At 48.3% G+C, this 10,218-nt stretch overlaps 1 protein-coding gene and 1 long non-coding RNA gene across 5 annotated transcripts in view; one reads left to right on the top strand and one right to left on the bottom strand.

Annotated features, from left to right (window-relative positions):
* Positions 1–368: 368 nt before the first annotated feature.
* The window catches only part of RIPOR3 (RIPOR family member 3), a 40,426-nt gene continuing 30,576 nt past the window's right edge, over positions 369–10,218 (top strand). For 2 of the 4 annotated variants that reach the window (XR_005628680.1, XM_039719374.1), the window contains exon 1: positions 369–467. The gene's annotated coding sequence lies outside the window, so the exon portion shown is untranslated. Of the gene's footprint in view, positions 468–687; positions 843–10,218 lie in introns of those variants that run through there. The other 2 variants (XM_039719375.1, XM_039719376.1) reach the window with 2 other exon arrangements.
* Positions 849–6,162, bottom strand: LOC120507104. Its single transcript, XR_005628681.1, has 3 exons — positions 5,041–6,162; positions 4,078–4,124; positions 849–3,368 (listed from the first exon to the last, which is right to left on the bottom strand). It is a non-coding gene; the product is annotated as an uncharacterized LOC120507104 (long non-coding RNA).

Genomic DNA, 10,218 nt, shown 5'->3' with positions numbered 1-10,218 from the left:
GCGGGGCTGCCCTGCGGGACCCGCAGCGAGAGGAGGGCGCCTGGGATGCTCCTGATGAGCAGCGCAGGGTCCGGGCCGTGACCGCGGCTCGGCATGTGCTGGAGCCGCGTTCCCAGCCCCTGCCAGCGCCAGGGGGCTCGGAGGGGGAGCGAGGGAGAGGGAGGGAAGGAGGGAGGGAGGGAAGGAGGGAGGGGAGCGGAGGGAAGCAGCGAGCGGCGCGGAGCCCTCGGCATCCAGCGGCAAGCGAGCGCTCCGGAGCCGCGGCTTCCTGGAAGCGGAGCCCGGCTGGGCGGCGATAAGCGGCGATAAGCGGCGGCTGTCCCGGCCCTCCCGGCCCTCCCGGCCGCGACAGCAGCCGCGACAGCCGCGACAGCCGCGACAGCCGCGACAGCAGCCGCGACAGCCGCCACGGCAGCGGAGCCGAGCCGCGCTCCGCGCCCGCCGGCCCGAGCGCAGGGGGGGCACAGGTAGGGCACAGGGCACACCTGGGCACAGCTGAGCACAGCTGGGCACAGCTGGGCACGGAGCGGGGCTGGGGGGGCGCGGGGCACCCGCTCCGCCCGCAGGGGAGAGCTGCGGTGCCGGCAGGGATATCACCTGGAGGGGACACGGACACCTGAGGGGGATGGAGTCACCTCTGTGGGATGCGGTCACCTGCGGGGCAGGAGAGCAGTAAGAGGGCAAGGCTCAAAGGATGCCGAGGCTCCTGCAGAGCTGCAGCCGCGCAGCCAGGCTCGGTAGCTTTCCGTCCGGGGTGAAGGCATTCCCGGCAGGAGACAGCCCGGAGCCCGGCAGGACCGCACCGGGCGGGGGCAGTGGGACAGCGAGAGGAGCAGGATGAGGTTTGTGCCATCCCGTAGAGTTTGCCTTTTGGAGGTGTTGCTGCATGAGCTGGTTGTGTTTTGGTTAACTCTCTTTGTCTGTGCAAAGATTACATTTTATTTGCCTTCTTTTTTTTTTTATTGCTTATTCGTGTAAATACAAGTTGAGGTTTTGGGTCACAGCCCAGTTACATTTTGATTCAGACAGAGTTTAATTTCCCCTTTTAAAAAGTGTTTTAAATAAGTTGGGCCATATAGAAGTAGAGTTGTTAATCAACCAAAGAAACTTGAAAGAGTTTGAAAAATAAGGTTATATATTTCTGGAGCCATTGCTTGAGTATTGAACCAGCACCAGTACTCAAACTCCTGATTCAGTCATTTCCGTTGTTGGGATCAAGACTTAATCTGTCCATACCTGTGTTTTCACAGCTGCAAAATGGGAATTACACCTATTGGAAAGTCCTTAATTAAAAACAAGGAAAGCAGAGGAAGATCATTTGCAAGGGTAGTAAACAGTGCAGAACGTGTCTGAGGGAATATTGCATGTTGGATGGAGAGGCTCACCAAGGATGCTGTGGCTGAAGGAGTGTGCAGGGAGCAGCTCCTCTCTGCTGTATTCCTGTGTCATGCAGTTCATCCCTTCCCTGCTGCTGCTCTGAATCCCTCACAGTGACTGACACAAGCACACGTGCAGCAGTGCAGGAAAAGCTGCACAGACCCTGCCAAAACGAGCTGGAGCTGTTGTGGAGTGGCAGGCACAGCCTCTGTATGCCCCAGGTCTGCAGAGAAACGTGGGAGATGCAGCACAAGTGAGCTGCACATTAACCTGGCAGCACTCTCCTTCAGTCAGAGCCTGGACACGCTCTGGGGGAGTGGAAGGGCTCCCCTGAGCTGCCAGGTCCTCATCCCCAGCCAGGGCTCTGTGCTGGAGGCGGGCAGCGGCTGCAGGGGCTTCTGTCAGCAGCACGGGCAGGCCAGAAGGGGGTTATGTAATGGATTCCCAGGGGACAGGGGAAGGATGGGATGGTTTCCTTCTGCCAGGACAAGGAGCAGCTGCACAGCTGCTCTGCAGTGCTCTCCCCAGCCCTGGGATCCTGTGGAGCAATGCAGGCAGGGAGCTGGGGTCCTGTAACAGCACATCCACCAGTGCCACTTTGCTCCCTGCCAAGCGAATGATTCCTTCACAAACGCTCCTGTGCAATATCCTCACAAGGAGTCTGAGAAATGGACTGGAGCCACCCTGGCTAGAAAGGGAAACCAGGCTCAGTCTGTGGGGAGGGCAAAGTTGTGATCCTCACTGTGATCCTCGTGTCTCTCAGGGGTCTGAGGAGTGACCATGCGGGGTTGCAGAGCACCAGGACAAGGCAGAGCTTCTGGCTGTAGAAACTTACCCAAGACAAAGCAAGGGAGGGGGAACTGTCCCAGAAGGGTTATTAATTTGTTCCATTTGGATGAAATAAATAGAAAGACTGGGATTGAAGGAGATCATTTCTGTAAAATAGTAGGTTTAATATTATTTGAATCTGCACAGTTGATCTTAGCCAAAGGCTGAGAAAGAGGGAGCAGACAGAGCTGAATTGTCCAGACTGCTGTTGGCCAGCGCTGGATTTTGGAAGGTGACTGGCTGGTGACAATCCAGAATTACAGACAGGGGCTGTGCACAGGACATCAGCCAGCCTTTGATGGCTACAGGTGCTCGGGGCCCTGGCTTCAGTTCCCATCCTCGGGTGCTGCCTCCAGAAGCACAAAAGGGACATACATATTTATGGAATACCAGGTTTTATCCACTTTTTTCAACTTTTCCATTTCTGCTGCCAGTTTATTCTCCCTGAGGACAGACTGCTTGAAACCAGTATGTCTTCAAAGATAGAATGCCTGAAAACTATTGTTTTTATTCAGTTCAACTTTTTAGGGCAAAGACTTGGTTTTCAGACAGACAAGGCGTTTAATCACCAGTAATTCAGAAGATCAGAACACTGAGATGATCTTGTCATTAATACAGAAATACCCTAAGTGTAGTTAGCAAACAGATTTACATGTAACTGCTCTAGATGTGAATTTAGCTGTTTCAAATTAAATAATAAAAACTATTTTATGGAGAACATATGCAACCATTATCGGGACAGTAACAGTGTCAGTGACATTTTATTGCTCATCCAATATGTTCTTTCCATGAATCCAGCCCTGATCTGCTTGATGAAGTAGCAAAAATCTACTTCCATTATTTCCATAATGCAAAATCTATTGGTCCTCAAGAGCTTGAAGGGCTGAGTGTTTTGGGAAAAAATTTTTCACTGGAAGGGTGCTCAGGGAGGTTTGGAGTGTCCATCCCTGGAGGTGTCCAGGGAATTCCTGGGGGTGGGGACAAGGTCCCACCTTGGATTGGTGTTCTGGAGGGATTTCCAACTTTGGTGATTCTGGGATTCTGGGAGGGGCAGCTGCTCATCCTGGGGCAGCTGAGTGTTGCAGACACTTGAAGGTTTTGGCCTGTGTGCTCCTGGCAGGTCAGGTGTGAAATGGTGATGGTGCAGCAGGGTTTGTGCAGTGCTGGAGATAAGAGATCAACATCAGTCTTGATCCATTGCACGTTGTGTTTATGATTAGGGGATGAACCTTGCTCCTCTCAGATGGATAATTTATTTATTTCACACAGTAAGGACAGCAGTAGCAAAGAACCCATAATTTTATTTAAAAACCCTGGCTTATAGACTGTGTTTTTCATGAGAGTTTTCTCCAAACATTGTTGAAATGCTTTAAAATTGCAGTTTTAATCTCTGCATGAATATCCACAGCGGATGCTGTGTGTGCTGGGGAGGAGCAGGGGTGAGCTGGGTACGTGTGCTCACAGATCCCTCTTGCTCCACGCTCCTGCAGACAGAACAACAACAAAACTTTCTTCTTGCAGGATAGTTAATGCTCTGGCCCACAATTACAGCACCAGATGTGTTGCCACAGAAACAATTTAAAGGGAGAAGGAATTGTGAGCAAATTGTCTTTCTTGTGGAAAGTGTTTGAGAGCCTCTCCTTGGTTTCCCTGTTTCTATCTGTGTGTGCACAGCAGAGAAGGAGGGACAATTTGCTTTTGTTTGGTACATCTGCTATTGGTTTAAAATTCTCTATACAGGGTTGAAAATTGAAAAATATTCTATTATGGGCATGACTTACGTACCTCAGAGACATTTTTTATTAAATCCTGATTCATTTTTAGAAACTTTTTTTCTTTAAAAATGTGCTGTGTGCTAGCGGATTTACTTACCTCCACTTGCAACATGCTTTGCAAAATATTTCCAGTCACAGTTGTTTCTGTGAAAGGGAGAAAACAGTTGACTTTATAGTTATCCCAGATTTGGATGCTGAGAATTAGGATCACATTCTCCTTACCAAAACTGACATGCTGATGAAAAGAGGGAATGTTTACAGGAAATATTTTGATTTAATCTTGCCTAGGAAGCCTTAAAGTAGCCAAAGCCCTTGATTTTAGCTAGCATTTCTTTTTCTCAAACCAGTGGATGCTCTATTCAACACACTCTTTTCTCAGCTGTTACGAAAATAACATGAATAATAATATGAAAAATTCTGAACAAAATGCAATGTGAATTAGCTTAACATGTCCTTTTGACATTTTTGACCACAGCAGAACTGCTTTCTCCTGCAGGTTTGCATTCTGTCTGGGGAGAGTAACAGGAGGAACATCCAGGAGGGTCCCAGCCCTGGCAAAATTTTAAAAAGGCCACAGTCCAGACATAAAGAGCCCTGTTTCCACAGCTCTTTGTGCTTCGTGCATTTGGGAGGTCTTTGTCCCTGCACATTTTGAAATACTGCTGGCTGTGGAACTGAAGGTTTATCTTACCAAAAGCCAAGGAGAAGTTTGGGTCTCTTTGGAGTGATGGAAAGATTTGCCATGTGCAGTCGTGTGCATGATGCTGCCCGTGGTTTGGCAGGGAATGGACACACAGGGTTATCCTGAGAAGCCTCCTGTCCTTATTTGTGTGTTTAGCATTCCCCTCTGTGAGAGTTAGGATTGTTAAATCTATTTTCTTATAGCCAGACTTACAACTGCCCCTGAGTCTGGAAATGCACAATTTATTCTCTTTTTCACTCATTCCCATACAAATCTGAGATCTTCACTTTTCCTTTGATGAAAATTCTTTCTGACAGAAATATATCCAGGTATCCCCGAGTCAGGAGCAGCTGCTTGTGCTTTAGAAAGCAGTTTTACCTTGTTCCAAGTGTCCTGCCAGAGCCTGGATTGCAGCCTCGGATCTCTGGAGCTAGGCTGAGTGCCATGTCCCACACTGGAGTCCTGGCAGCTCCACAGGCATCTACATCACCCAGCGAGATCTGCCAGGCCGATAAGAAACTCGTTTCTCTCTTGCATTCCTCCTGCAGGCTCAGCTCCAGCGCTGGGCGTGGGGGGAATGCAGAGCTTGGAGCTGCTGTGTGCCCAGCTTAGAGCTGAGCCTGCAGAGGGAACTGGGCTGTGCCTGTGCAGCCCTGGGACCCCCAGCTCTGCAGCCAGGAGCTCTCTGCATCCAGGAGCTCTCTGCATGCAGCTGGCTGCCCCAGGAGCTCTCTGCAGCCACCCTCGAGTTCACAGCCAGAGCCAGGCTGCCCTCAGTGAGTTACATCTCTGCTGTTTGATCCCAGGAGAAGCAGCTTGCTCTTTCCTTAGGCAGTGGAGCTTTCCCAGACAGGCACTGTAAACTGGAAATATAGGTACTTGTAATTTTCTTCAAAACCTCCTTTGGGCCTGAAATGTCTTGTGCTTGGTTTCAATCCAGTATTGACTAAGACTGGAAAGTGTGAATAATGTCAGCTCAGCTGTATTTGAGTTATTCAAATGAATTTTAAAATCATGTACTTTCCACTTACATTGTTCCATAATTCTTTGCACTTATATAACCTCTTTTTTATTATTGAAATTGCTACAGACTTGAAGAGGGAAATATAATTTTCCAATACTGGGCCTGAACAGATAAACAGGGAGGCAATTCCAAGGCCTCAGTGTGCTTTAAAATCTGAATGTTTCTGCTTTAATGTTGGTGTGAATAGGTTTGCACTTTTACTAGTGCAGAAGAAACAGCACCTCCATAACCTTCCCCTTCCCTGGGCACTGAATTTCTGAGATGTTTCCATTACGTAATTGAAATTTCTCAAAGAGAGTTTGGAAGATTTCTGCCGGTTGTAAGGCAGGATTTTGTTTGATGAGCTCTGTAAAGTTAAAACAGCAGGCCAGGCTTTTCCAGAGGGATGTTCCCAGAGCAGCTGTGTGAGCCAGCACTGCAGCCAGGCCATGTGGCTGGGACTCAGTCTGGACAGAAAGTTCAGTGGCTTTGCTGAAGTTTTGAAGGTGAGTCTTTCGTAGCAAGTTAGCTTGCTGGTTTTTAGAACGGCAGAGAAGAGAAGAGCATTTACACTGGGTGGGCCACGTGTGGAAATGCCTGGGTTTGGGTGCTGCAGTGACACACAGCGTTGTGTCAGTTTGTTGTAAATGTAACTGCACAATTCTTGGGGCTGTTAGTGCAGCACCAAGTGCCCAGATGGATGGAAAGGTGTCACCGTTGTCTGAAATGGAGCCCCAGACGCTGACCTGGAAGGTGAGGCCCCCTCTGAAGAGCCCTGACATACAGAAATGCTCCTCCAGTTGGGCGCAGCAGGCACTGGGACAATAGAGCTGCCCTTTGTGTAACTCTGCTGAGGTCATTGCAGCTCCTTCCTAATTCCACCGAGGCCGAGCTGTGCCTCTCCCTTTCTCTGAAGGGTTCACATGCCAATGTGTTGTGCAACAACATCATTTGTTAACGAATAAAGAAGAATTTAAATAACCTTAGAAAATCAGTCCGGGCATCCCAGCTGCCTGCAAACAAACAGCAGAAGTGCAAAACATTTAAGTAGAATGCAAAGTATCTCAAAATTGCCTGAGCTTGGGTTCTTCAGAAACAAAACCACAACTGTAAGGAGAACATGCTCTGCAGGAGAAGGCTCTGGGTGAGAACACACACTGCATCTTCTGCTAAGGTCTCCAGTCCAGACATCATTTCTGAGCTGTTTTCCCCAGGGCTGTAGTAACACATGATGAATCTTTTCCCCATGTGTGTATGTGAGAATTTGACTACTTTTAGTTTCATTTAAAGCAATAAGTGACCTGTAATTGTCAGATTATGTTTACAGTACAGTAAAACTGTATCTTCTTGTAAAATATCTGTCTTGAGGAAGCCAAGTCATATGGAGAGAGCTGCACGTTTCTGTCAGGACACCGAGCACTGCCTGCCCCTGCTGCTGTAATTGTGTCAGGCTGCATTTAGTCCTGGCTCTGCACTAGTGTCTTGCTGGAATGCCTTGTCAATATGTTTTCTACCTGAATGGCCCTTTCTGAATTTGGAAGGTAACCCAAGGGTGCCTTTCTGCCAGGTCCTGCTCTGTGCCCTGCCCAGGGCAGCTCTGCAGGATCCCCAGTGGGAGTTCAGAGGATCACTGACCCATAGATGCTGAGTAAACCAGTCCAAGGTCTAAGAAAAACTCCTTGTGATGCTGAAAAATAGGAAACAGCAAGCAGATGTGTTAGTTGCAGCAAAAGCTTTGGGTCCTCAGGGAGCAAACAATTGGGTTCAGAGGCTTTGAAGAAGTCTGAGACAGAGAGCTGATTGATTTCCCTGTGCACAAAGCTGAAATGCACTTTCATGAGTGACTCTCGCTGTGTTTGTTGATGGTATTCATAACATTTCAAGGGACCTTAAATTACACGAGCTTTTGGCCTAAATGTTGAAGTGGTTTGATCTTGACTGATCCTGCTGAGCAACTTCTGCTTAGCCCTTCCAGTTGTGTCTGCCTTTTTCTTCCAGGGAGCAGCTCTCGTGTGTTGGGCTGGGTGCTCTGGGGGCCCTGACACTTCCAGGAATTTGTTATCTCTGGCAGGGGCCCCGTCACTGTCACTGTCAGTCTCTGATAAGTGGCAAAGTAAACATGTTGCTGATGGGACAGTGCCCCTCCAGTGGCTGAGCACCAGCCTGATGCCATGGCACACTGCTCCTCCAGAGAGACATCCTTCTGCCACTCATTAATTGTTAAAATTGTCTTTGCTCTATGATTCTTGTTATGACTTACCTACTTCTTGCTCCCTTTTCATGTAGAGGGTTCAGTCACATTAGAGCCATCGCTTCCTAGTCTTGCTGAAACACTTCTGAAATGAGTGTGGCATTATTTAACTTCTAATGAGTATGAAAAGAGAGTTCTCACCGAACAGATTCTTCCCATTTTGTGCCCGTGAAGCGCCTGGCTGGAGCAGCAGTGACACCCCCAGGGCTGAGGGAGGGGTGTGGAGGCCAGGCAGGTCTCACCAGGTGGAGCACAGCCACCCTCCCCTGCAGATGTGTGCCACAGCTGCTCCAGACGTGCAGGAGCACAGCTCCTTCAGAAAGGCCACACGGAGCAGCCCTTGCTAGGATGTTCCTGAGGCTGGAGGAGGTTTAAGGGGCACTCCGGGAAGAGGCAGTCCCTGCGGATTTTGTAGAGTTTCCAGAGCAAGCGATGCCCAGAAGTCAGTACACAAGTTTGCCCCCTCTGATTTTATAACTTTCCAGAGAGTATTGCTGTAATTCTGTTTAGGCTTGAAACAATCCAAAGCTTTCTTCTAGGCAGGGCCAGACTGACTAAACTTGACTATCTGGTTTAAAAGTAAATGTAGTCCAGTTTAGACTGCATTTTCCTCAGCTGCTCAGTGCACTATTTGTATCCTAATGCACATTAGTCTTTCAGCTGTTTCCAAAGCCATCTCCTTTTGAATGTTTAATATCTAAGAACCAATTAGTTCCATTTTGTTTTCCTTGGATAGTTTGCAATTAAACGTTCTTTTAAGTGGGCTTTATTTAGCTAATTCCATCACAAAAATAAGCTCTAAGGGAATGAAGAGAAGTTCAAGCTAGCCAATGTTTATTTTTATTATTAATAATTTATATTATGGGAGTCCCCAGAGGAACCAGGGCCCCACTAAACCCAGTTTCCTCTGCATGTAATAACTGAGTCTCACAAGAGTTTATTCAGCAGAAGATTCCTTTTTGCTGCTGTGCTCAGTGCAAGGGACCTGCTCCACACTGCAGGGAAAGGACTGATGGAGAGCACATAAAACCAACTCAAGAATCATGGTTTAAAGAAGCTTAAGCTAAGCACCAGAGGGAGAATCTGATGCAGCTTTTCTAAAAAAGAAAAAAAAGCCACACTTATGTATTTTTCCAGCCTGAGTGCCAAGTCATGACCTCCAAGGTCTTGTTGATCATCTCTGAAGTGATGGCAGTGCTCCCAGTGGCTCTGAGGGAGCGAGACTGGGCAGGGGAGTGATGGTCCTGAAAATCTTATCTCCTTCTGAACGAGCAGCAGGGGACTCTGTCTGTTTCAAAAACACACTGCTGGGCAGAGTTAGTTTAAAAAATGCTCTTGTTAAGTCAGATTTCTATCAGGAGTTATGGTTGTCACAGCCTCTGATCCTCAAGAACTGGTCTGCTTTAGGTTTTACAGAAGTCTTGAGAGCAGCAGCTGAGTGCCCTCAGAGCTGCTGAATGCAAAGGGGCAGAGGCAGCCCTGGCTGTGGGTGGGTTCAGTGGGGGCAGAGCAGAGCCCTCCCCTGGGGCACCCTGCTCCCTCGGGGGGCTCAGGGGCAGGAGGGCTTTGGGGTGAGCAGGGCTGTGGGGGCAAGTGCAGCCTTTTCCCCCTGGAGGAATTCCCATCCTCCTCCCCTTCCCTTCGTGGGAGCATCAGGCTCTGCAGCAGCCTTGCCATGATTCCAAAGGCAGGAGCTGGGCACTTTTCCTGCCCACACTGCTGCCCTCACTAGCTCACTTGGAGGGGCTCAGACATCTGGTTCCAAGTACAGCTGTGTGCTTAGGATGGGGGCTTTTCTCTCCACAGAAAAATCACTAAATCTGGCCATTTAAGACACAGATTTTATAGGAGCTAGAGCTGGGCTGTGCAAAGTTCACCTCATTAAAAACAAGCCCAAACCAAATAAAAGCAGAAAATAAGAGTGTAAAAAATGTGGGCCGTGAATGTCAGAGCATGTGTATTAGGAACTGGGAAGAAGTGAAGGAAAAAGTACAGATATACCCACATCCATTCAAAGTTCTTGGGTTTTTCCACAAGTAAATATTTGTCTTTAAAGCTTAAACATTTTGTCCCTTCTATTTCTCTCTTCTATGAAATTTTATATACTTTTTTTTTTCAGTGTTCTTTGGGATACTGATCCTAACCTTCTTTATTTCTGTGGCACAAGATTATCTTGGTGACGTTTATGGGAATAAACCATGGTTGCCACGGGAAGTGGCTGGATGGTTCAATTCCTAGAAAAGGGACAGTTCTCCTGGCCAGACAGGTAAATGACACAGGGTGTGTCCCACCTCAGGAGCAC

Source organism: Passer montanus, unplaced genomic scaffold (genome assembly GCF_014805655.1).
Source record: "Passer montanus isolate IOZ18808 unplaced genomic scaffold, ASM1480565v1 scaffold41, whole genome shotgun sequence".
NCBI lineage: Eukaryota > Metazoa > Chordata > Aves > Passeriformes > Passeridae > Passer > Passer montanus.
The sequence above is the reverse complement of the archived record's forward strand: the minus strand, read 5'-3'. Positions and strand labels throughout refer to the sequence as shown.